Raw genomic sequence first — 26,948 nt, 5'->3', positions numbered from 1 at the left:
CCTAAGACCATTGGAAAACACAGATATTTACATTACGGTTCATAACAGTAGCAAAATTACAGTTATGAAGTAGCAATGAAAATAATTTTATGGTTGGGGGTCACCACAACATGAGGAACTGTATTAACCCTTTGCACTCGCTTGCTTTTTTCTCGATTCCTTTATTCTACTCGGGATTTAATTTTTTAAATACCCCAGATTTTACAAAGCGCGGCAGTAGAATAAAAAACTGGAGTTTCTTTTCATACAAACTTATTTATTTGGATTTTTTATATTTCAAATTATTGATACATTCAATAACCGTCACACTCGACATCCGAGTGCAAAAGGTTAAAGGGTCGCGGCATTAGAAAGGTTGAGAACCACTGGTCTAGACTCTCTTCTGTGCCATCTCCTATATAAATCTTATTGATTCTATCTTCCACATCATCACCCCACTTTCCAGGAAATGTCTTCTTCCAACTGTAACTCCATCCTCCTCTTCCTATCAGTACAAATCACAGCCTTCCTCTAGGCTAGGTCTTATCTACCAAGGCTGGGCTCACTAACCCTATCCCATCTCCATCTTTCATTGCTTTATCTAAAGCGGGGAGGGGGAGGGGGGCGGTAATGTGCTTGTCTGCTATGTGAAGTCAGAGGCACCCTGAAACATATGTCCCCTGGCTTCCTGTTGGCTGACACTACTCAGATTTTAAAATGGATTCTTTCATTGGGTTCTTCTAGCCTTAGTGATATGGTCTAACCCCTGAGTCCTCCTCATAATTCCTCCTCTGGAGAGAATCATCCAAAACATCCCAATCAATCTGCCATTTTAGAATGAAATGAATTGCTTTATTGCCCTGTGAGAAGCCTTGGAAATATAACCAGTCCATAGGTTAGGGAATTACTCATTTGGAACATGCTTAAATTGTCTGGATGGCATATGGAGATTTCCTCAATTCTGAATTTTCTTATTCATCTGTCCAGTTTAGCACTTTACAGCCTTATAGCTCCTTAGTTTCAGCACAGCAGCAACAGCCATACAATCTCTCATGGCCCATTTCTTCTGCACTAAAGCAATGCTTATTTTACAAGCTCTCCAGGCATGGTCCTTGAGTTCAATGTGAAATTGATTTTTAGGCAGTTCCCCAAGACCTTGAGCTGATTCACCCCAGGTCATCTTTTCCAAGTACCGGGCTAGATCAGCTTATTATTGACCTTTCACGATAGTCAGTCCCTTCTGAGATTCTCTCCTTACCTTTCTTGCTTTTTCCTATAACATCTTTTGCCCTTCATACCCAAGTAGCCTCCTGTCTTTAGTGTCCTTAAACTAATTTATTTGTTCTTTAATTGTTTCATCCTTCTCTGTCGTGCATTTGCATTAGTTCCTCCTTCCGCTCATTGCCTCGGCACCTTTATTCATGCCCTCTTTTAATGCAGGTAGTTGTTTGCATTTGGAATCCTGCCAATATCAAATGAGTGTTACTCTACCTGTATATTCTGCTTCTCCTAGCAAAATGCTTCTTATTTCACACACGAAAAATGCACAATAAATGTTAAATGCCTTATAGGATTTTATCATTTATTTGTGTGTGTGTGTGTGTGTGTGTGTGTGTGTGTGTGTGTGTGTGTGTTTATTTTTTTTGCCTTATAGAATTGTAGAGCTATAAAGAATCTCACCCTTAGACTGTCAGGACCTGTCCCATTCTAGATTAATGTTTGATACTTTAGATAGCTTAACTTCAAAAGGAAACAATAATTTATAAAAGTCATTTTAGTCTGACACTTTTAGTATCTACTAGGAGATGTCAAATATGGTGAGAAACAAATAAATAAGTAAAAGAATCTCAGCAATCATCTAATCCAGCTTCCTCATTACACAAAGAGAAAACTGAGACCCAATGAAGTTAACTTATTTGCCAAGATGGTTCCTGCCTTATTTCTGCCAAATTGTGTGTGAGGGTGTAGAGCTCAGCTGGTGAGGGCATAATTGCCTTCTAGTTGCACCATTCATAGTTCTGTGTGAAGGCTAGCTCCCTGTTAGGCTGTTAACCTCTAGAAGCTAAGGACCTTTCCTTTCTCCTCTCTCCCTCCCTTCCTTTCTTCTTTTTTTCTGTTACCCACAGTGCTAAAACTATGTATAGCAATGATGAAAATAAAAATGTGTTAATGAATAAAGAAGAAGATAAATGAATATTATAAGGGATCTTCTTTAAAATCTTTGTGAGAAAGATGTTGAGGGCGGTGTGCAAACACAAAACTGGTAAAACCGGTTTAAAAAAAGAAGGCAAGCTCTTTCCTCCATCCTTCCGTGCTGCCGGGCTGCCGTAATGTTGTGTATGAATGTCCTGGTTGATGCTCTCAAGAGTATCAACAATTCGGAAAAGAGAGGCAAACACCAGATTCTTACTCGGCCATGCTCCAAAGTCATCATCTGATTTCTAACTGTGATGATAAAGCATGGTTACACTAGCGAATTTGAAATAATTGATGACCACAGAGCTGGAAAAATTGTTGTGAACCTCACAGGGAGGTTAAACAAGTGTGGAGTAATCAGCCCAAGATTTGATGTGCAACTCAAAGATGTAGAAAAATGGCAGAACAACCTGCGTCTGTCCCATCAGTTTGCTTTCCCTGTATTGGCAAACTCGGCAGGCATCGTGGGTCATGAAGAAGCAAGAAGAAAACACACAGGAGGGAAAATCCTGAGATTCTTTTTCTAGGGATGTAATCCATACATACAAGCAAATAAAATGCCACAAGGAACAACAACAACAAAAAATAAGGCAGCTAGGTTGAGCTTGACTTTCAATATAATGATGTCTTGCACACATTTAATGTTTGGTAAATGTCTGTTGAATTAGATTGGGGGGGGAAGGGAGTTCATGTTTTAATTTAACCTTTAGAAGTTACCTGTTAAACTCTGCTTAAAGTATTAGGTGTTTTAGACACAAACTAAGCTTATGATGCTATCAATGCTGTTGGAAATAGCTTTTGTTCAAGTAACATGATGAGGTTGCGTGCCAAATGGATCCTAGCATCAGTAAGAATTCCACTTTCTCTTAAAGCTAATATTTATTTCCAAGGCACTCTCTCTTATGTAGGGAACACAATTTAAGAAATATTTGTTTCCTTTCAGTAAAACCACAATGTGACTGGAGACACATAATGAGAGACTTTCTATCAATCTTTGGAAAAAACAAAACCCCCAAAGACTTTCTGGATCTGAAGTAACTCACAGACAGATTCTTCCACATCTCTCCCTTTGATGTACTTCCAAGTAGCAAACATCTTGATCCAAAGAGCTGTGGAGTCGGTGTTCTCCTGCACGGCCTATCCCAGGAGTCCATCTCCATCCATCTCTCACCCATCCCAGGCCCTTCAATGAAACAAATTAAGGCAGACTCTGCTAAATGTGAGCACAGTTTCTCCCCCCTTTTCTAATGACTTTCCCACACAAGAGAACTTGTGTATCTTGATCTGTAGGATGGAAGTAACAAATCTTTGCTGCCTTCACAGGAGGCTTTTCTAACTTGGCAGACCAATGAGCAGAACACTCTGTCCTGGGCATCTGAGCCTGAATTTGCTCTTACATCAACTGCATTTTTTCATTCCTCAGACATTCATGCATCTAGTCATTATGTCCTTTTCCGTCTCAAACTGCATTTTATCTTAGAGATTTATGAGATTTGTCTAAAGTCTTGTTTTTAAATGTTCTTTGCTAAGTTTCTGTTGCTTTAGGCTTGTAATTCCTATGTTATCTTTTTTCTTTTCATTTTAGGCAAGCCTGTCCAGTGTAGCCAAATCCACTCTCCCAGACACGATAGGGCTTGGAGTGAAAATAGACATGTTTCACGTCAAACGCCGTCTTTATGGGCTATGTGACCATGGGCAAGTAACTTAGCTTTCCTGGCCCTCAGTTTCCTCATCTTTAAAAATGAAACATTATCACCTAAAGAAGTTGCTATAAGTATTCAATGGATCAAGTTACACAATAGTGCTTTGAAATGATAAAACACAATCCAGAGTTATGATATGACTAGAGGCCTGGTTGCCCGCAACTGCCCTCCCTTGCTGGCCTGGTCACCCCCAACTGCCCTCCTCTGCTGGCCTGGTCACCCCTAACGGCCCACAACTGCCCTCCCCTGCAGGCCATCTTGTGGCGGCCATCTTTGACCACATGGGGGCGGCCATCTTGTGTCTTGGAGCGACGGTCAATTTGCATATTACTCTTTTATTAGATAGGATGATATGAACTGGTGGGAGAATAGTAGGTACCAAACAGAAGTTAGCAATTCACATAACAAAGCTAATACTTGGCTGATTTTCTGTATCATGGTCAACAGTTGCTACTTCACACTGAAACACTGAACAGATAATTCCCTGCCCTCATGGAGCTTATGGAAGAAAGATGCTGGCAATAAATACATTTGTACATGATAGTTTCAGGTTTGGTAAGTGTTATTAAGAATAAAAAACCAGCCCTGGCTGGTGGGGCTCAGTTAGTTGAGCATCGTCCTATGCACCAAAAAGGTCACTGGCTCGATTCTGGTCAGGGCACATGCTCAGGTTGTGGGCTTGATCCCCAATAGAGGGTGTGCAGGAGGCAGCCAATCGATGTTTCTCTCTCACATTGATGTCTCATTCTCTCTCTCTTTCTCTCTCTCTCTCTCTCTCTCTCTCTCTCTCTCTCTCTCTCTCCATCTTCTTTTCTCTCTGAAATCAATAAAAACATATTTTTTAAAAGAAGGCCCCCCAAAAATGATGGGTTCTAGAGTGGTAGTGTCTGTAGGGTGGAGGTATGGGGAGCAGGGTTGACTTTAAATGGGATGATTAAAGAAGAGATTTCTGATAAGCTGACATCTGAACTAAGACCTAATGGATGGGAAATAAGAAATCAGACATACGAAGAGATTTGTAAGTTGGGGCGAGGCAGGAAAGACTTGGAATGTTTCAGAAACAAGAAGACAGTCAGTGTTGTTGCAGTATAGTAAGTGTCTCAGTCTGTTCAGACTGCTGTAACAGACGACCACAGACTGGGCGGCTTATAAACGACAGACAGTTGTTTCTCACAGTTCCGGAGGCTGGAAGTCCAAGGTCAAGGCGCAGGCAGATCCAGTGTCTGGTGAGGGCTCGCTTCCTGGTCCACGGGGGGTATCTTCCCCTGGTGCCCAAACAGGGCGGGAGGAGCACGGGAGCTCTCTGGAGTCTCCTTTGTAAGGTCCTGAGTCTCGTTCATGAGGGCTCCACTCGCATGACCCCATCACCTCCCAAAGGCCCCACCTCCAAATACCATCACCTTGGGAGAATAGGTTTCTGCATATAACTTTTGGGGGAACACACTTTCAGCATATAGCAATAAGCAAATAGAGAGGGGTATGATATGAAAATGGAAAGTTTGTCCCGGTTAAAGCACATGGGACCTTGTAGGTAGTAGAAAGGACCTTGAACTGGATTTAAATGTAGGGTGTGAGGGCACATCACACCATGAGTCTTTCTCTACTTAGAGTGGATAACCATTTGCATGTATTTAAATTCTGGGAGATTTTTTTGGGGGGGAGGGGGGAGAGTTTTTTTTTTGTTTGTTTTGTTTTGTTTTTAAGTTGCTGGCTCTTAAAGCCACCTTCTCTTCTCTCTCTCATATGTTTCTAAGCACTTCCTGGGTCTATAACACAACAGGGTCTTCCAAAAGTCAACTGTCAAAGTTCATTGTGATTTATGGAATGATGTGTAAATAAACAGTAAATATTCTTTTTTTAAAATTAATTTGGAGAGGTTCTCCTGCTCTACCCCATAATTATCAGTCTCTTGGAGATTATTTTTTACTTTGAGTCAACAGGATTTCCTGGGTTTATCATCATATGACTAACTCTACTGAGGTCCTGCTCTGAAACAGGCATGCTATCCTATATAATAAAAGAGTAATATGCAAATTGACCATCACTCCAACACACAAGATGTCTGCTCCCATGTGGTCAAAGATTGCTGCCCCCATGTGGACACAAGATGGCCACCACAAGATGGCCAGCAGGGGAGGGCAGTTGTGGGTGATCAGGCCAGCAGGGGAGGGCAGTTGGGAGGGACCAGGCCTGCAAGGGAGGGCAGTTGGGGGTGATCAAGCCTGCAGGGGAGTGCAGTTAGGGGGGACCAGGTCAGCAGAGGAAGGAAGTTGGGGGCAACCAGGCCTGCAGGGAAGGGCAGTTGGGCGGGGGGGGGGGGGGGAGGGTCCCAGGCCTGCAGGGGAGAGCAGTTGGAGGGGACCAGGCATGCAGGGGAGGGCAGTTAGGGGCAATCAGGCTGGCAGGGGAGCAGTTAGGCATCAACCAGGCTGGCAGGGGAGTTGTTAGGGGGTGATCAGGCTGGCAGGCAGAAGCGGTTAGGGGCAATCAGGAAGGCAGGCAGGCGAGCAGTTGGGAGCCAGCAGTCCTGGATTGTGAGAGGGATGTCCGGCTGCCCGTTTAGCCCCGATCCCTCGAGGGGTCCCAGATTGGAGAGGGTGCAGGCTGGGCTGAGGGACACACCCCCGTGCATGAATTTCGTGCACCGGGCATCTAGTGTCACATAAGCTTCATAAACCTCTTGAGCTATAGGTTCTATTTCATTTGCATTTTGTGGGTGAAAAAACTGGAAGTTTGCTTAAGGTCACAGAAGTAGGTAGGAGCTGATCTAAAACCTTTTGAATTTGAAGCCTGAAAAATGGTTTTTAAAGTAAAAACTGCATTGTCATTTTATAGTTCCAAAGAGTCCTTCTAGCTATACTTTGTTCCATGTCATGATAAACTGTGGAAGAAGTGGGATGTGTGAACTGTGTGGAAAAAATAGGCAGCTCACCCTCCTTGGTGTGGCTCAGTTGGTTGGAGCAGCTTCCTGTGCACTGAAGTCACAGGTTCGATTCCCAGTCAGGGCACATACTTGGGTTGTGGGTTTGATCCCTGGTTGGGGGGGGGGGGGGCGTATGGGAGTCAACTGATTGATGTCTCTCTTTCATCAATGCTTCTCTCTTTCTCTTTCTCTCACTCCATCTCTGTCCCCCTCTTACTTTTTCCCTCTCTCTAAAAAAAAAATTTTTTTAAGATAGCTTGTGTCATGAAATGTGCAGTGTTCCTAAGACAACAACCTTAAGAATTAAATTGGACTTCCTACATCTTCCCAGGCCCTGCTTCCTGAAGCCTTTTACTTCTGCAAGGTTCTGACCTTGGTCTCAGGTCACCTCTCTGATTGTTGTTTGTCAACTAGGATCTGGTTGTGTTTTCATCTTCATACACACTCATTATCTTTGCCTTTGTTTTTCTATCATACCCTTATCTCCTCAACTGACTTAAACTCTGCCCTCCCCACAAGCATAAACCCTATGGCTTACCTTTTGACTTGGATACATTCCATTGCATAGTGAAGTCATGATAAAACCTTAACCCTCAAATCAGGCCTGTTACCAAGGAGAAACACTAATTCACTAACTGAACATTAAACAGTTTAATGCTAACGGGTTGAATCTGGTTAATACAGGAAATCAAACTTGGGCTTCAAACAGCTAGAGCACTACTTTTCAGGGGTATCACAAGTCCATGCCCCCAACTTGGTGAAGAGACCTGGTGATAAGATCAGCACCACAACAGATGCACTTTCACGGAGGAGTGTCCATTGTACCAAATTTTGTGTCATTTGTTTGTCCCTTTCTAGCTCTCACTTAGTTCATAATATAGTGCATCTGTTCTGCTCTTCCACCTTGTCTACTGTTCCATGACTCTCATTAAGACTCATCTTCCCTGAAAGGTATACTTTCCGGCTCTCCTAATAGTACAGTCACTTGGCATAATGCTGGGACTTCCACACAGTTGTTACCCTCAAAGCCACCGCTGCTTGGTAACATCCCTCACCCATACTTGGCTCCTGGAAAACTGGTTCAGACAGATCCTAGAATTCTAAAGACCTCAACGTTTAAAAATAACTATTACAAAAAATAAAAAAATAAAAATAACTAGACATGAATTTGGAATCAAAACACCTGCAATTTAAGTGAAATAGACAGACATTCTTCAGATTAGTCAGACAAAGTGCCTAGCACTTTGGGTGTTAAGGTATATCCTGAGCCACATATTTGCTAGAAGGTAGAAAGAAATATAAGACTTCTTTTTTTAAAAAAAATATTTTTATTGATTTCAGAGAGGAAGGAAGAGGGAGAGAGAGATAGAAACATCCATGATGAAAGAGAATCATGGCTCGGCTGCCTCCTGCAAGTCCCCAACTGGGGATCAAGCCCACAACCTGGGCATGTGCCCTTGACTGGAATTGAACTTGGGACCTTTCAGTTCGCAGGCCAACGTTCTATCCACTGAGCAAAACAGGCTAGGGCGAAATATTAGACTTCTAAAACTAATTGCCTTACTTTTTTCCTTTGAAAAGTTAAAATTTTTAATGGAGGAAGACATATGTGTATAATTTAAACTTTTGTCATCTTGTGTGTAGTCCTCTGAGAAGGTCACATTTTTTAGGCCTTGTTTCATGGGAACTGGGAAATGAGCTGCTAGAATTCAGTCCCAGAATCTGGCTGGCTCCCAGAAATAAATACACATGTTGGGTGTTAAGATAACATTAACAGAATAGGAGAGTGAGTTAACTTTTGGAAAAATGAAGGCAGAAAATTCCCGACATTTTCCTGTTATTCCTTGATTATTTTGTTTTTCATATTCTCACTTTTGAGTAATTACTAAGGAGCAGCAGGTAAAAAACAACGCAGTCATTGACCTAAGTATAAGCAGCAGGAAGGTTAAAAGAATTCATCTAATTCTTCAGGATTGCGTTCATAGTTGCATAGTGGTGCTCCTGGCTCAATGTGTACACATTGACTTGAGTCCCAGCTGCACCATCTGCATTTCTTTCCTTAAGGACTTTATTTTGCCTCCTCTTTCCACCTGGTTAATGACTCTGGGAGGAACGTTCAACCCATGACTGAGGAGTTGGTAGATAAACAGCCCTCGCTCTCATCCCTTGGATGGGAAAACTCTGAGGTGTGTGTTTCCCACTGCCTCCTCGAGTTGCCCTGGCAGAATTAAGCTGCACTTGCCCCTGTCGTAGCTGACTTAATAGTGCATCTGTATGAACTGTCTTCCTTTCGCAGCCTCCTTTGCCTACATTTCTCTTAGTTTTCTTTACTTCCCAGATAAACTACTTGCCTTTGAATTCTTATCTCTGGGTCTGCTTCTGGGGAAAGCCAAACCAAGATAACCCCCATTTAGGGAATACTCACTAAGTGAAAGCCAGAACCTAAAGTCTAATGTAGCTGTTTCCAACGTGTCTGGTCTTTCCACTCTACTATGGAATTCAAGCAGAAGGAATCGAATCCCATAGCAGCTCAGACCTAACATTTTCTTAGGTGCTAAGAAAAGGAGAAATTCACTCCTAGATATGAAGTTTTGCAAGTCTCTCGTCTACTCTCTCACAGATGAGCTTTCCTTTCTCTTTTTTTCCCAATGAATGGGTTGATGAGTCACACTCTTTCTGTCTCCATCAGTCACCAAGAGTCCCCCCTCCCTGACTGCCCCCCTCCGCCCCCAGCCCTGAGAGGAGGATCCAGTCTCTCTTTTGCTCCATAGATTCTTTTATTCTATAGATTCCGTAGGTTAGTGATTAAGAAAAATGTGGCCCCCTGGGCAGAATAGAGAAAATTACATCTGATTCTTTGGGGGCTCTCAGAGCATAGTTTCTTTTCTAGAGTTCTATTTATGTTGCCTTTTCGCTTTCTCAATTCATACTCGTAAATACAGCACAAGAAGAAAGTAAACAATGTACTGTTTTTTAGTCCAGAAAATTTGGCAGTATGACATGGCAGTGGTATGAAGTTTGGCACCTAAGCAAGCAATAAAATATAACATAATTTCCACCCCGTCCCAACTTCAAAACAGCAGGATAATTTTTCAGCACTGAAATGTGGTTTCCTTGTGTAACTTGTATCACTGCCAAATTCAATACAAGAAACTTCTTTTCTTTTGGCGCTGTCTCCCCACAATGTGAATATTCTTTGACTCCCCATGTTGTCCTTTTCCAATTTCCTTGTGTTTTTTTTTTTTTTTTTTTTGCTTGAGTTCACGGAAGACTGACAAACAGTGGCCTCATGTGACAGCCATTAGTCTGCCTTAAACCTCAACTTGATCTTGAATGGATAGAATAATGAATAGATTTTATGTAATTTAATTGATGTTGTCAGCTATATGAATTTGTTAGTTCAAGAGAAACTAAGCTTTCAGTCCTTCCTTTTCTAAATTCCTACTTGATTATAATAACGTAAAAGGGAATGTTCCCGCTTTTGGTTGAAGCAGTTTTATAGCAGTCTGAACTCTGAATAATGGAGCAATAAGCATTTTATTCTTTTTAAAAAGAAAAGGCAAGGAAGATAAGTATTTGCTTCTTTGGATTAGTGGGAATTAACAAGCATTTTTTAAATTGTGCTTGTGTGTGTGAGCACAGGGAGGGACATTTCGTAACGGGGGAGGTCTTGGCCAATCAGTGTTCATTTCAACCTCAGAGCATTGATTGTTGAACACATTTATGCCCACTCTAGCTCCAGGGAGCCTATGGCATAGAATGTAGATTCAAAAAACAGTACAGAATAAGATCATCTCCCATTTTCCCATCTCTCAAGCAGGGGAAATGGTGTGTTCTTTTTAGTCAGAACTCCTTGATTTGCCCTGTTTATGCTGTCATTTCATGGAGATTAAAAATAAACCTTTCCATACATTGTTGGTGGGAATGTAAAGTGGTGCAGCAACTTTGGAAAAACAGGTGGCTGTTTCTTAAAATGTTAAACATAGTTACCACATCACCCAACAATTATAATTCTAAGTATATGCCCAGCAGAAAAGGAAACATATATCTACTCAAACTGAAATTCTGGACCCATTAAACAACTCCTCATTCCTCTCTCCACAAAACTTAGCAACCTCTACCCCCAATTCTACTTTCTGTCTTTATGAATTTGACTACTTTAGGTACTTCACATAAGTGAAATCATGCAATATTGATCCTGACTTATTTCACATAGCTAATGTCCTCAAAGTTGTAGCATGTCAGAATTTCCTTCCTTTTTAAGGCTGAATAATGTTCCATTGTATTTTGTATATTCATGGACATGTGGGATTTCCACCTTTTGGCTAGTGTGAATAATGCTGCTAATAACATATGTGTACCAATATTCAAGTATCTTCTGTTTTGATCTGCTTTGACTGCCATAACAAAATACTGGGTGGCTGAAACAACAGAAATTTATTTTCTCACAGTTCTTGAAAACTAGAAGTCCAAGCTCAAGTTTCTGGCTGATTTGGGTTCTGGTGAAAGCTCTGTTCCTAGCTTGCAGATAGGGATGCAGTAAGATGAGATTTGGGGTGGGGTGGGGCGAGGGGTGGGGTGCTCTCTGCTGTCTCTTCTTATAAGGACACTAATTCAGACTGGTTCCCCACCCTTATGACCTCATTTAACCTTAATTATTTCTTTACTCCAAATAAAACCATGCATATAAATCTGGGGAGGAATCAAACGTTCAGTCCATTATACTTTCTTCCAATTTTTCTTTTTTGATATACAGTATATCTAGAAGAAGAGTTGCTGGATATGTTAATTTTATGTTTAATTTTTGAGGAACTGCCATACTCTTTTCCACAGTGGCTGCACCATTTTAAGTTCCCACCAGTAATACACAAAGGGTTCCAATTTCTCCACATCCATGCCAAGACTTATTTCTCTTCTTTCTTCTCCCTTTCTCCTCCTCCTCCTCCTTCTTCTCCTTTTTCTCCTCCTCCTCCTCCTGCTCCTCTTTCTCCTCCTCTTCCTTCTTCTTTTAAAATAACAGCCCTTCTAAAACCTCATTGTGGTTTAGATTTCATGTCCCTAATGATTAGTGATGTTGAGTTTCTTTTCATGTGCTTATTGGCCATCTGCATATCTTCTATGGAGAAATGTCATTTTTAAATTGGATTGTTTGTGTGTTTTTTGTGTGGCGGTTCTTTATATATTCTGGATATTAATCCCTGATCAGATACATGATTTGCAAATATTTTTTTCCATTCTGTAGGTTGCCTTTTCACTCTATTGACAGTGTCCTTTTATGCACAAAGTTTTTAATTTTGATTAAAGCACACTATTTTTTCTTTGCTTCCTGTGCTTGGTGTCATATCCAAAAAATTATTACTAAAGTTAACATAATGAAGCTTTCCTTTGTATCTTCTTTTAGAAGTTTTATGGTTTTAGCTCTTACATTTAGGTCTTTCATCCATTTTGAGTTAATTTTTGTATATGGTGTACAGTAAGATTCTTTTGCATGTGATATTCAGTTTTCTCAACACTATGTACAGGGGTTGTGAGTATGCAAAACAGTTTATTTTTATATTATTATTTATGAATTATTGCATTATTTATTATTATTAACCTACTTTTTCCCACCTCTGAATGGAAAAGACTGTCTTTTCAATATTGAATGGTTTGGGCATTCTTGTAGAAATTCATTTGACCATAAGTGTGAGGGATTATTTCTGTGCTCTCTATTCTATCCCATTGGTCTATATATTTGTTTGTATACCAGTGCAACACTTTTTTGATAAGATAGCTTTGTAGTAAGTTTTCAAATCAAGAAGTGTGAAACATAAAATTTTATTCTTCTTTTAAAAATTTTTTTGGGATCCCTTGAGATTCCATATGAATTTTAGGATGAAGTTTTCTATTTCTGCAATAAATGTCTTTGGGGTTTTGATAGGAATTGCACTGAGTATGTAGATTGATTTGGGTAGTATTGACATCTTAATAATATTAAGTCTTCTAATCCAGGAACATGGAATGTTTTTCCATTTATTTGTATCTTCCTTAATCTTTCAGCAATGATTTGTAGTTTTCAGTGTGTGTGTCTTTCACCTCCTTGGTTAAGTTTATTCTTAACCAGAGGCCTGGTGCATGAAATTTGTGCACAGAGGGGTGGGTCCCTCAGCCTATGGGATTGGGCCTAAACTGGAAATCGGACATCTCTCTCTCAATCCGAGACCGCTGGCTCCTAACCGCTCACCTACCTGCCTGCCTGCCTGATTGCCCCTAACCCCTCTGCCTGCCTGCCTGCTTGCCCCTAACTACTCTGCCTGCCTGTTTGATCGCCCCTAACTGCTCCCCTGCCAGCCTGATCGCCCCTAACTGCTCTCCCCTGCTGGCCTGATCGCTCCTAACTGCTCTCCCCTGCCAGCCTGATCACCTCTAACTGCTCTCCTCTGCCAGCCTGATCACCCCTAACTGCTCTCCCCTGCTGGCCTGATCACCCCTAACTGCCTCTGCTTGGCCCCCACAACTGTGGCTTTGTCCAGAAGGACGTTTGGAAGACATACAGTCTAACTAGCATATTACCCTTTTATTAGTATAGATGATTTTTTCTTTTTGATGTTTTTGCAAATGGAATTGTTTTCTTAATTTCCTTTCAGATCGTTCATGGTTAGTGTATAGAAACACAACTACTTTTTGTATGCTGATTTTGTATCCTGCAATTTTGATGAATCCATTTATTAGTTCTTATAGTTTTGGGGGGCATAGGATCTTGGAGTTTTCTGCATATAAGATCAAATCATCTGCAAACAGATAATTTTACTTCTTCCTTTTTTAGTTTGGAAGCCTTTTATTTCTTTTTCTTGCCTATTTCTCTGGCTAGAACTTTTAGTATTATGTTAAACAGAAATGTTAGATGAAGCTCACCTCTAACAATTGTGTTAAGCTCAAGAGTAGGAATCTATTAACAGGTCAACAGCAGGAAAGGAGGGGGGGTGAGGTGGGGATTGGAAGGGGCCTTAGAGCAGCTGCGGTTCATTTAAAATTGGCTTTTCTTTTTTTTCTCTTATTCCTGCAATTACTATAGAAAACTATAGTTTTTTCCTATTCAGTTGATTATAATAACAGGCCAAGATCTCTTTGAACATAACCAATACAGAGAAAAGCATCCGCGGCCATCAAACTGGGTAAAATAGTAACATAATCTCTGGTTTGTAGTTTGAATCCTATTAATTATAATTGTGTAGACTTGTACAGTGAGAATGCTTTGGGAGTTTTTAAAGCCAGATTTTTCAAAGACGACATTCCTCATTAGACCTTCCCCCATTAAGGCATGCTTGAATGATGCTACACAGCCGAATAGTTGAAATTTTTTTCCACTCTTGTCATAGTCTGAAGACAAAGGATTCTTCCGCTTGCCAAAGTTCCCCGGATCCTAGGTTGAGCGGCTGTGACAGCGCTTCAGCAGGGCGCTTTTTATTCAGGCTTTGGTTTGCCATCAGGCCTCATTCACTAAACAGGATCAAGTGGGAGCAGTATATGGAGAAAAAAATCAATGGAGGCAAAATGTGACACAGCCAGATAGGGTGCCACGGACCCACTTTTACCTCTCATCGATGCTGAGTCATGACACAGTCTAGGCTACGGCACAGAAAATTGTAAAATCCTTGTTCTAAATGCATTACATATTCTTGGTGCTTTGGCTAAAGCAATGCCACATGCATAGTTGAGCAAATGCTAGCACAGTATTGCAGCTTACTTGACTTCTTCTATGAGAAGCAGTGAGAGTGGTGTCAAAGAACTGGGAGCCCTGCGGTTGATAGCAAAGCGTCTTCTGATGGTCTTACGGTCTTGCTTGTTGTCAATCTCTCCTAGCCTCTATTTCCTCACTCCTTCTAACTCACAAGGTTCTTATGAGAGTCAAATAGGGTTGATTCATGTTTGTTACACTACCAAGGCACACTTCTTATTCATTATCATTAGAATTTTTATATTTGAATTTAGATGTTGTATGTATATGATTCTTCTGGATTATGTGTGTACGGACTTCAGCCATTACCAAGAGACAACTTTTTAATATTACCCAAGGAGAGTGTTGGGAGCTACATAAAAGTGACTTTAACTTAGGTATAAGAATTAAAAGGCTCCCTCCATTGGCCTTCAATCAGACAAAAATAGCATATTTGTGACTAGACAAAGCCACAGGCATCTTTCTCTTTTATGTAAAATCTGGCATAGCATAGTGGTTAAGACCACCAGCTCTACGGCCAGCATTTTTGGGGCTCAAACTTGCTAACAGTATGCCTTGGACCAGGGGTCCTCAAACTTTTTAAACAGAGGGCCAGTTCACTGTCCCTCAGACCATTGGAGGGCCGGACTATAGTTTAAAAAAAACTATGAACAAATTCCTATGCACACTGCACATATGTTATTTTGAAGTAAAAAAACAAAAGGGCAAAAACACCCGCATGTGGCCCGCGGGCCATAGTTTGAGGGAAAAAAAACTATGAACAAATTCCTATGCACACTGCTAAGTCGGCTGCTAAGCAGGACAGGCAGCGGCGACAAAAACACCTGGGGGGCCAGATAAATGTCCTCGGCGGGCCGCATGTGGCCCGCGGGCCGTAGTTTGAGGACCCCTGCCTTGGACAATTTATTTAACCACTCTGTCCCTCTATTTCAGGCGTCCTCAAACTACGGCCCGAGGGCCACATGCGGGTGTTTTTGCTGTTTTGTTTTTTTACTTCAAAATAAGATATGTGCAGTGTGCATAGGAATTTGTTCATAGTTTTTTTTAAAACTATAGTCCGGCCCTCCAACGGTCTGAGGGACAGTGAACTGACCCCCTGTTTAAAAAGTTTGAGGACCCCTGCATTTCCTCTAAGATCATTGTGAGGTTTTAAAGGATTAACAGAAGCAAAACTCTTAGAACACTGGTTAACACCTAGTGTTATTAGTATTATCTAGTTAATTGGAAGAGAGGTTAGGGAAAAGAAGGAGAAAGAAGGGATCAAATAAATAATCCCTTCTCCCCAAACAAATCAAAATTGGAAAGAGTTGTCAAGGGAGGAAAAGATAATGGGGAAGTTAGGGATTCGGGTAGAGACACAGGTGCACAAACACATCAAAATAGACACAAGGACAAAGACACTTTCACCCCTGTGACCTTTGTATCTCTTACTACTGAAGGTTCTAGAAGCTGTGTTTCATCTTTGTATCATAGACTATGCATGGGTTTGCTAGGGCTGCCATAACAAATTTCCACTGGCTTATTTTGCTGGATGGCTTAAACAACTGGAATTTTCCTTACAGTTCTGGAGGCTAGAATTTTAAGATCAAGGTGTCGCCAAGTTTGGTTTCTTCTGAGGCCTCTCCCTTGGTTTGCAGATGGCATCTTCTCATTGTGTTCTCACATGATCTTCCTTCTGTGTGCACATAGCCCTGATGTTTCTATGTGTTCATATGTGTTCTTATAAGACACTGGTCTATTTGAATTAGGACCCATTCTGACAGTCTCCCTTTAACTCAATAACCTCCTTAAGGTTGCTATTTCCAAATAAGTCGTACTCTGAGGTACTGGGGGCTAGGGCTTCAATGTAAGAATTGGTGGGGGGACACAATGCAGCCCATAACGGGCTTTCTGCTCCATGAACAATGAGAAATTAACCAAAGGACCAGAATTTACTCCAGTCTGATATAAAGGAGTCAAAGGCAATTGTGAGTCCAGTAGTAAAATTTGCTTGAATGTCTCATGCGGTACTTATGTCACCCATATAAAGGATAATCAATCTGACTTTCATGGAGAAACTCAGACTTTCATGGAAAAATAATAGACATTTAGCAATAAGTTTTGGCTTGGTTTAGACACGTGGCCCATAATTTTTGGTTGGAAAGTAGGATTTGAAGTTGGGTCAGATAGGAAAATAGAATCTATGCTAGTTATTTTGGCAGAGGAAATTTAATATAGGAGATAAGCATAAATATATTTACTATGACCTGCTCATGAGGAGCAATTTAGCATGATATCATCAACAAGGTAGATACATGTGATATTCTTTGGGATGTTAAGATGATCAAGATCTCTGGGGACTAGCCTATGGCAGAAAGCGGAAGAGCTGGCTTAGTCTTGAGGTCAAAGAGTGAAGGCGTACTGTTGTCTCTGTTGGTAGAAAGCAAAAGGCTTGTGATCCCTTAGAATTGTTTGAAGGGGAAAAAATGAGATCAGTAGCTGTGAAGCAGAGGTGAGATACCTGTGTTCATTTGCTCAAATAAAGTCATCTTATCTGGAACAGCAGCTTCAATTGGCAATGCCTAATTAAGTCTACAATAATCCATAATCATTATCCAAGATGAATACATCTTCTTCGTAGACCAAACAGGTAAGTTAAATGGGAATGTTAGGAAGTGCCACGCCTGTATCTTTTAAGTCTTTGGCGGTTCTATAAATCTTAGTATGTCTTAGTTTACTGTCTGAGTGGGGTAGAGGGAACTCCAAGAGCTTCCACTTGGCCTCCTACAGTATTAACTCTTCTGTCACATTTCAGTGTGGAGATTAGACCAGTTTCCAAGCATCATCAACCATATACTTAAGAACTAAGAAGTAACCACAGGCGAGCCTTGTAAGTTAGATTGAGCCAAACCTCATTTATCATCTGAGCACCATAAGTCTTCTCTTTCACTATGATCTCCAGTGGTGTTTTGGGTTCCCAGAAATTAGCATACATTCAGGACCAGTATCGAGAGAATCTCAAAGATCTATAGGCTCTTTAATTTCCCTCAATAAAAAAGTCAAGACTTCAGTTGAATCTTATGAGCAAAGTTGGTCCCCATTACTTGTTTATTCAAGCTACTATATGTGTGTATACTAGCTGATGCCTGACACCTGCTATGATAGGCAGTCTTTGCTGTGGGGCTCCCCATACGCCTGGCCAAGTCTCTCTCAGAATTGCACTGCAGGCTGAAGCTCTGCCTATTTAGGCTACTTTCTTTCTCTCCCTCCTTTCTCTCCCAGAGTCAGACCTGCACTGTGGTCAGAAGGCTCTCCCCTCCTATTCCTAACCCATCACCCCTTTATCTCGCACAAGTGTTTTCCCCAATGCATGTCTTGCACCACTAGTTCCACGTAGGCGTTTGTTTTTTGGAGAACCTGAGCTGACTCAGAAATCAACTAATCATGCAAAAAAAAAAAAAAAGCCCAAAGTCCATTGAATATTAGATTGTTGACAAATATAAAGTTGCTGGACCTTGGAAGCATAGTTTTATATTTCCCTGATAACTGAAAGTGTTTTTGGAACATTAATTAAATGTGCCATACATAAAAGACCTGGATAGAGTTGATTTCTTTCCCCAGAAAAACACCTATGCCCTAAGTGGGAAATTGTCACTTAGGGAAATAAAATTTTAAAGTGGATCCAGGGAAGAGATTAAATTCTGGGGACTGGGAGCAGAAACTGTGCTCTCTTTCTCTTTCTCTTTATTTTGCTTTCTATTTTATGTCATAGTGTTAACACGAGATCTAACATGCCAGAAATGAAAAATGTGGGGTTCGTGTGGTGCTCTCAACAGGCTCCTTGGAGAACATTTTTCGCTTCTTTCAAGGATCAGCTAAAATTGAATTTGGCATTGTTTGCCCTTTGTCGCCTAGGCATTCGGGTCAGACTGTTGTCTGACCTAAGTGAGGCGATGATGGACAGGTCTGTAGAGGGCATTATCACAGCCTAATCAGATAAACCAAAGCCAAAATTGTTTTTCTCTTCTCCCACGGTGTCTGCTCCTTCATGTTCTTCCTCTTTTATGTTCTCTTCTACTTTGCCTTGTGAATTTTTAAGACAGTGCAATTTATTGTTATTAGTGAGATAGAGATTTTGACTTTGGGAATGGTAGTATGAATCAAGTGTCTTCTGCCTTGTAGACAGACTTTCTCAGGAACTGAGAGCAGTGTGTGTCAGCCCTGGGCACTGAGGCACAGCCACTCTATAATATCTTTTGCCTAATGCAGAAAAAGGGGCCCTGCTGTTTCCTGGATGCTTTGGGCATTCAGTCAATAATAACAATGCATTTAATCATGGGAGAGTCTAAAACATTCACCTTGTAATAGTAACAAAAAGTAAGTCCAGAATCAGCAGAAGCCTTGCAAAAAAACCAAAACAATAAACTAAACAAAACTAATAACAGAAACCAAGTACTAAGGGCAATAAAATAATCTTTTTTGTGTGTTTAATTTTACATTTTAGTAATCATAACAGACAAGGAAGGAATATGCCTGGGTTTGGGGCTGAAGATGCAATGATGATTTAGGCTTAAGAGAAAGTAAAATAATGCTAAAATAGTATTTTCTTCCTCTGCTAAGAGAGTAATAAAAGGAAATTGTTACTTGTTGCTTGTATGCTTTGTGCCAATCCTTGTGCTGGGTGGTTTATATATACATATATATATTATCTTAGTCCTCCCCAGAACCCAGGAGGAGAAGCATGTCACCTCCGTTTTACTAATGAGTAAACTGAGGCTTAGAGAAGTTAAATTAACCCAAGAGGGGCCTGTTCGTGGTCCCTCTGGCTTTGAAACCCAGACCTGTCTGACTTTAACTTATGGATGAAAGATAATGATCATGGAAGTATAAAGGACAGAGAAAATACTGGTCAAAGGGATGAACATCCAGGAAAGCTAAGTAATGAGCTCTAACCTAGAGCAAGCAAAGGCCAAGGCGCTTGGTGATCATTGCCATGTACTTTGTGAATCCAAACCAGGGACTCAGAGACCTTACAAATGAAGACGCTGAAACTGCGTTGGTGATCTTCAAGGATCTACCTGAGGAGAAAGGGGAAGATTTGGACTAGCTTTGAGACATGCCAAACCCTCATTGTCACTGGCTTGAGAAAGTTACAACCAGAACTTAGAAAAATGACTTGGTTGTAAGGCTGACTCCAAAGATTGCACCCTACTTTCCACACCTAATTTTAAAAATGGAAATGAGGAGTTTGGGCTTGATTTGAGCTGACTCCATTTTTCTAGAAGGTGGGACAAGGGGAAATGCAGACAACAGATGATATTTGAATTAGCATCAAAGAGCACAAGAGGCTCCTTTAAGAGCTTAGGGGACAAGATTCAGCCCCCTCGAGAACTGCATGCTCAACTACAAGGCAGAGGAATAAGGCCCCATCAAGAAGGCTGGGATTAATTTTTACCTCTATTGCAAGATTTGACAAGAGTGGGGTGAAACATTCTACATATAGGGAACATTCCTATACATTCCTAGACAACATTCACAGAGCATTTTGGCATCTACATTCTCTGTAAGCCAGCAATACTACTTCTAGGATTTGAACTGATAGAAATACTTATGCACACAGTGGTGTATGTACAAGGACAGTCACTGTAGGGTTATTGGGAAAAGCAAGCAAATAGAATTTCTTGTCTCTTGACTAAGATTTTTTTTTTTTGCACAGTTTTTATCATTCCCTTTTAGGGCTTTTAGTAGCTATCACTTTGCTATTATTTTTTGTAATAACTTGAATTCATTAAAAAACTACTAGATTAATTAATAATGATTATGATAAGCCAAAACAATATGCATAATATATATCTGTGCGTGTGTGAAATTCATACATTATATTAATCAAGATTATGTTGTTAAAGCTATTTCTAAAAAAGGTGGTACAGTGTTTTGTTATGTTGATTCATTAGGAATATAGCAATAACAAGCATTTCAATATTTAATAAAATAAATTTTGTTTGTGACTATAGGTCATGGTCCACTTTTCCCAGGACTTACAATGTCAACTGCTATAGAATAAAGTGGGCATTGGAAGGTGGAGAGAGAGTAAAAGGCTGCTGATTGGAGGGTGTATAATAAGCTTTTAGAGGCAAGATACACAATCATCTCCTTTCTATCTTTAAATTTCCAATAATCTCTTTTCCTTCTTTTCTCTAACCTCTTAACTTAGTATTCTAGATGGGTGAGAGGATTGGGGTCAGGAAAGAGTCCAATAAGTCAAAGAATGAGGCTAGGTTTAATTTGAAGAGACTGGACAATATACGGTTGAAGATTTGATGCTTTTTAGGAAGGAAGATTGAGATTTAATATGAAAAATGTGAAGAATGGGTCAGTTAAGTTCTATCTGGTATAATTCTGAAAAGATCTTAAAAACTTTAAAGCTTCATTGACACACAGATTTAAAAGCATTTTTAAAAATGAAAATTGCCAAAACCGGTTTGGCTCAGTGGATAGAGCGTCGGCCTCGGACTGAAGGGTCCCGGGTTCGATTCCGGTCAAGGGCATGTGCCTTGGTTGTGGGCACATCCCCAGTAGGGGGTGTGCAGGAGGCAGCTGATCGATGTTTCTCCCTCATTGATGTTTCTAGTTCTCTGTCCCTCTCCCTTCCTCTCTGTAAAAAATCAATAAAATATATTTTTTAAAAAATGAAAATTATAGCCAACTCTTAATTAGGACTTAATATGTGCCTACTCATAGTGCTCTCTATGCATTGACTCTTCCTTCACTTTGCACAACACATCTATGAGGTAGGTCCTATTATAAACCCCATTTTGCATTTGGGGAAAGAGACTTAATGACTAAGTGATTTGATCCAAGACTCAGAGCTACTCGCTGAACCATGTCCCTCTGTTTATCTCAGGGTTTCTGTGAGAATCAAGTGAGTTTTTGTGCGTAAAAGTACTTTGAAAACCACAAAACATTAGATACTTGAAAGCCAGTTCTCAAAAGATATAAAGTGTTATTCACTCTATTCTATGGAACCATCCTTTTAATACAGAACTTGGAAAACAAGTTACTGTTGGAGCTAAAATAAAATTAACCATGGATTAGAGGAACAATTTTGGATAGCAAAATAAGTATTAAGAAAAACACAAGGATAAAAAGAAAACGTGGCATACAATCTAGATTAGTAGTAATAAAAAATGGCCTTTTTTGATGGAGTGAGAGGTTTTCACGGAGCTGAAAGCTGTGATTGCATTGCCACTCTGTATAGGACAGTCTCTGGAACAGGACTGACCTGGCCATAGAAGAGTAATTGCTTGGCCTAAGAGATTGTTCCCACCTTCAATTGCTAATGAAGCTCTTGGAAAACGTATCCCCACTTAACAAACAAAGCTGAAAATGCCAAGGAGCCTTTTGCCAAGGATGTGTTCTCTAGGCTCAGACTGAATCCATTATTTTGTTAGAGTACTGCCACCAAGCCAGCCATGGGCAATTTAGCATGCCACATTTCAAGCAGAATTTAATTTGTCTAATACATTCACTTTTGTGTGCCACAAATGAGATGAATACCCTATGATCAGGTGATAGCCTGTCAGGAATGCCACAAACACAAAGTACTGGTATTAATGGAGAGTTCTTCAGTCAAGTCTTGGTTAGACTCTCATTAAAAGCTGGTCTAAAAAGTTGCCAAGGATCTCAAGTACCCATATTGTGCTGTGTCTGTGCCTTCGTAGAAGAGGTAAAAGATATGTGTGTGTGTGATACCCAACTCCACTTTTGTTATGAATCATTGCTTATCTTCATAACAACAACAAAAACAAACAGTAAATGTCTTGACCAAGGAAACCACCTCTGAGTGACGCCAAATCTGATATGGATACCTCTTTATAGATCAGACAGTTCTGGGGTTACCTGAAGATAGTCATCTCTTATATGTACTAGTTCCTTCTTTTTTTATGGCCAGATACTTTCCCTTATGTAGCAAATCCAAAAGCAGGGGTGATTGGAATGTTACCCAAAGTGGGAGAGGCCTTACTTAGTCCTACCACCCACAGAGCCCACTATCCCAGTCAGAAAGTGTCACATGAATGCATCAAAAATGGGTCCAGCATCCAACTGTAAAAGAATGTTATAATAAACTAGAGGCCCATTGCACAAAGATTCGTGTAATAGGCCTTCCTTCCCCTGGCTGCCGGCACCGGTTTTCCTCCGGCACCCAGAACCCAGGCCTTCGCTCTGGCCACAGCAGAGAAGCCAAGCCTCTTCAGTCTTCAGTCTTCAGTCTTTGCTTGGGCCGGAGTCTTCAGTCTTTGCTTCGCACCTGCATATGCAACTTAACCCGGCATCTTTGCTGGGTTAATATGCATACTCACTCCTGATTGGCTGGTGGGTGTTGCGGAGGTACAGTCAATTTGCATATTTCTCTTTTATTAGTGTAGATACCACTTACTGAATACTTCCAGTTTCAAGGCTCTGTACATCTGAAAGAACATCTGTGAGAGACACATGGGATCCAGTGAACATCTTTTTTCCTAACAGATTTGAGGCCAGCTCTCAGGTACTTTGGGCATCAGAATTACCTGGAAAGAGTTAAGGCTTGTATTATGCAGGCTCTGGAGTTAGGTGCCTGGTTTTGCATCGTGTCTCTGCTGTGTGTTAATTGGGTGACTTGGGGCACATTACTTATCCTTGGTAAGCTATAGTGCTTGTGTTGGTAAAAATAAAAGCAGGGAGGGTGTAGAGAGGAGGAAAAGAGAAATAATCATAGATAAGTCATTAAAGGTGTTGTAAAGATTGATATAATGCTTGGCACAGTTTCAGGCAATGGTAAGCATGTAATAAATATGAGCTATTCATTATTAATATACTAGGGGCCCAGTGCACGAATTCGTGGGCACAGGGGTGAGTTCTCGGCCCATTCTCCGCACCCCTGCCCACCACCTCCCTCTGTGGCCCCTGGTCCCCTGTCTGCTGGCAGCACTGCTCCTGCTGCCGCTCTCATGCACTGACAGCGCCAGCCCCACTCGCACCCACAGCCAGCACCGGAGCCGCAACGTGCACCTGCTGCTGGCACCAGGCACCAGTGCTGATCACTTGGCACCATCAGCAGGTCCAAGCGGTGGCTGCTGCCCTGATTGCCCCTCAGGAGCAGGGGGAGGTGGAGAAGCCCTCAGGGGCAACTGGGGCTGGCAGCCTCCGCTCACACCCACTGATGGCACCAGCAGTGGGAGCGAGCAGCAGCTCCGGCGCCAGCAGTGGGTGTGAGCCAGACCCGTGCCGGCAGCAGGTGCGAGCGCCAGGCAGGACTGCAGCGCGCAGGAGCAAAGAATTTTCAGTAACCATCAGAGACTTGCCCCAATGACAGAGACCAGTGCCTCGCCTTGGTCTGGTGCCCCCGCTCACCTGCTCCACTATCCCGCTACGGCTGATGCCCGCCATGTTCTGCGTGAGCCCCCTGGTGGTCAGTGCACGTCATAGAGACTGGTTGTTTGGTTGTTCCGCCGTTTGGTCTATTTGCATATTAGCCTTTTATTATATAGGTTATATTTTTCCCACCTAGAATGAGCCATTGCTTAAGGTGGATTGGGGCAAAACAAACAAACAAAAAACAAATTGAGAAACACAGCTTTGTGCAATAATTTAAACCTCTTCACTAATCGAAAATTTACAGGAGATGCTATTATTAGATAGTAAAATTAACTGATTTTCCATTATTTGTTAATTCATTCAGTATTTGCTATCAAGAACTATAATAAATGTTATTTGAACACAAAGATGGATATAATTTGGGCTTTGCCTCCAGAACCACAATCTTCTGTAGATGAGAGGGTGTTTTAATTGGGAGGCAGTGGTGGCATTGCAGGGAGCTTGATTGGCAGTACTCTATTTCTTAACCTGGCTAATGGTTTAATAATAATAAATTAAGTTATGCATTTGTGTTCTGTATACTTTTTGGTATATGTGTTATATTTACAAAAAAAAATGTCTTTAAGAATGGTATGTGAATTGTATCTCAAAAAAAAATATGGGATATTCATTACCTGGATTGGGAATGGTTTCTTAGGGCACCCAAAGCACATGAAACCAAAAGAAGAAACTAAATAAATTTGCTTTATTAAAATTAAAAACTTTTGCTTCAAATGACAACATCAAGAAAGTGAAAAGACAACCTATAGAATGGTAAAAATATTTGGAAATCACATATATGATAAGGATCAAGTATCTAGAATATATAAAGAACTATTACATTAGTCAATTATACCTCAATTACGCTGAAAACAATTAGACAAGAAAGAACTATTAAAACTCAATAATAAAGAGATATATAACCCCATTAAAAATGAACAAAAGATTTGAATAGACATTTCTCCAGAAAAGATATGTGGCCAACAAGTACATAAAGATATGCTCAACATTATTAGTCTTTAGAGAAAATGAAAATCAAAACCACAATTAGGTACCATACCCATCAAGATGCCTATGATGAAAAAGACAGACAACAGCAAGGCAAGGATGTGGGAAAATCGGTGGGATGTATGTAGCCACTTTGGAAAACAATTGGTGGTTCCTCAATAAGTTAAACATAGAGTTACATGATCCAAAAATTTCATTCCTGAGTGTATACCCAAGAGAAATAAAAATGTCCACACAAAATCTTGTGCATTATTCAGAATAGTAAAAAATGTAGAGAAAAAAATCCAAATGCCCATGAACGGATGGATAAATAAAACATGATATTTCCACAGAGTTGATTATTAGTCAATCATATAACAGAATGGAGCACATGGAATTAGATAGTGGTAATGGCTGCAAAACTCAGTGAGTATATTAAAAACACTGACTTGTACACTCTAATAAAGTGAGTATCATGTTATTTTAATTATATCTTTAAAACATTTTAAAATATATTTTTATTGGTTTCAGAGTAAATTACATCTGAATAAAATATAAGGTATGGGGCAGTTTCATGATTTTAATGTTGTACTGGCCTAAATTATAGAGTGTATGAATAAAGAATAGGAAACAAATTTGAAAATATAAATTGAAATCAAATTATAAAGGGCTTCTATTGCTGGGAACTGGTCAGTGGAGAACAATGTAAAGTTATTGGGAAAGTTACTGATAGTGTTTCAGGAAATTTAGTCCAGCATCACTTTCATCATCATCTCTAACATCTTTCATAGGCTTTGTACTAGACAGTATTTTGTATCTTAAAATTTAGTTTTGTGTTAGGGAATATATGTGATTTTAGAAAATCTCCCCCAAAAGACTTGATCATAGAAGCCTGGTAAATTGTGTTATATAAACCTTCATAATGGCATAAAACATTATATATATAACTTTTTTATAGGAAAGAAGTAATAGATAGAAGATGAAAGCAAGATTTTTATCATCCTATATAATAAAGAGCCAATATGCAAATGGTTGTCACACCCTCACACCATCATACCATAACGGCTCAGACACTCAACACTGTGGAGAGAGGAATGGGGACCAGCCAGGCTGCAGCCCAGGAGAGGGATAGGTTGCCCACCCTGCGGTCCTGCAAGCCAACAGCTGCGCCTGCAGCCCAGGAGAGGGACAAGCCACCTGCCCCATGGTCCCGGGTGCCAGTGGCTGGGGCTGTGGCCTGGGAAAGGGACAAGCTGCCCGCCCTGTGGTCCCAGGTGCCTGCGGCCTGGGCGAAGCTGCCCGCCCATGGTCCCCTGCGGCTGCAGCCAGCCTGGGCGAAGCTGGCCCGGGTCCTGGGTATCTGCAACCAGCCGGAGGAAGGAATTCTGGGTCCCAGGTGTGGGGTGAGGCAGAGGCGGTTAGGGGTGATAAGGCCAGCAGGGGAGTAGTTAGAGGCGATTAGGCAGGCAGGCAGAGGTGGTTAGGGGCAATCAGGCAGGCAGGCAAGTGAGCAGTTAGGAGCCAGCGGTCCCAGATTGTAAGAGGCAGTCGGACATCGCCCAAGGGGTCCCAGATTGGAGAGGGTGCAGGCTGGGCTGAGGGACCCCCTGCCACCCGTGCATGAATTTCATGCACCGAGCCTCTAGTGTTCACTAATACACATCCTTGATTTGGAAAATAGGAAAGGGAAAACATATTAGTGTATCAGTCCAAGTCTCAATAGGACACAACTATATATACAAAAGCCTAAGCAATTGACCAACCGGCCAACCTGCCGGTAGCTATGATGCACACTGACCACCAGGGGGCAGACGCTCAACACAGGAGCTGCTGAGCAACACCAACTTTGCAGAGTGCCCTCCTTTACTCCGGGATCCCTTGGGGGATGTCAGACTGCCAGTTTTAGCCCGATCCCCACAGGCCAGGCCGAGGGACCCCACCGGTGCATGGCCTCTAGTCTATAATAATAAAAGCATAATATGCAAATTGACCGAACGACAAACAGTAGAACGACAGTCCGGATGACCTTTTGTACGACCATGCTATGACACTCACTGGCGCCAGGCCAGCC

General features: G+C 41.2%; 1 long non-coding RNA gene and 1 pseudogene across 2 annotated transcripts in view; both read left to right on the top strand.

The window, feature by feature from the left end:
• Positions 1 to 26,948, top strand: part of LOC307098712 — an 87,765-nt gene that overhangs the window by 6,658 nt on the left and 54,159 nt on the right. The window lies entirely within an intron of this gene.
• Positions 2,310 to 2,702, top strand: LOC307098700 (small ribosomal subunit protein uS8-like; annotated as a pseudogene). The gene has a single exon. The product of its transcript is annotated as a small ribosomal subunit protein uS8-like (transcript).

The sequence above is a fragment of the Cnephaeus nilssonii genome (assembly GCF_951640355.1).
Source record: "Cnephaeus nilssonii genome assembly, chromosome: 1".
Lineage (NCBI taxonomy): Eukaryota > Metazoa > Chordata > Mammalia > Chiroptera > Vespertilionidae > Cnephaeus > Cnephaeus nilssonii.
Note: the sequence above shows the minus strand (reverse complement) of the source record. Positions and strands in the feature narration are given on the sequence as shown.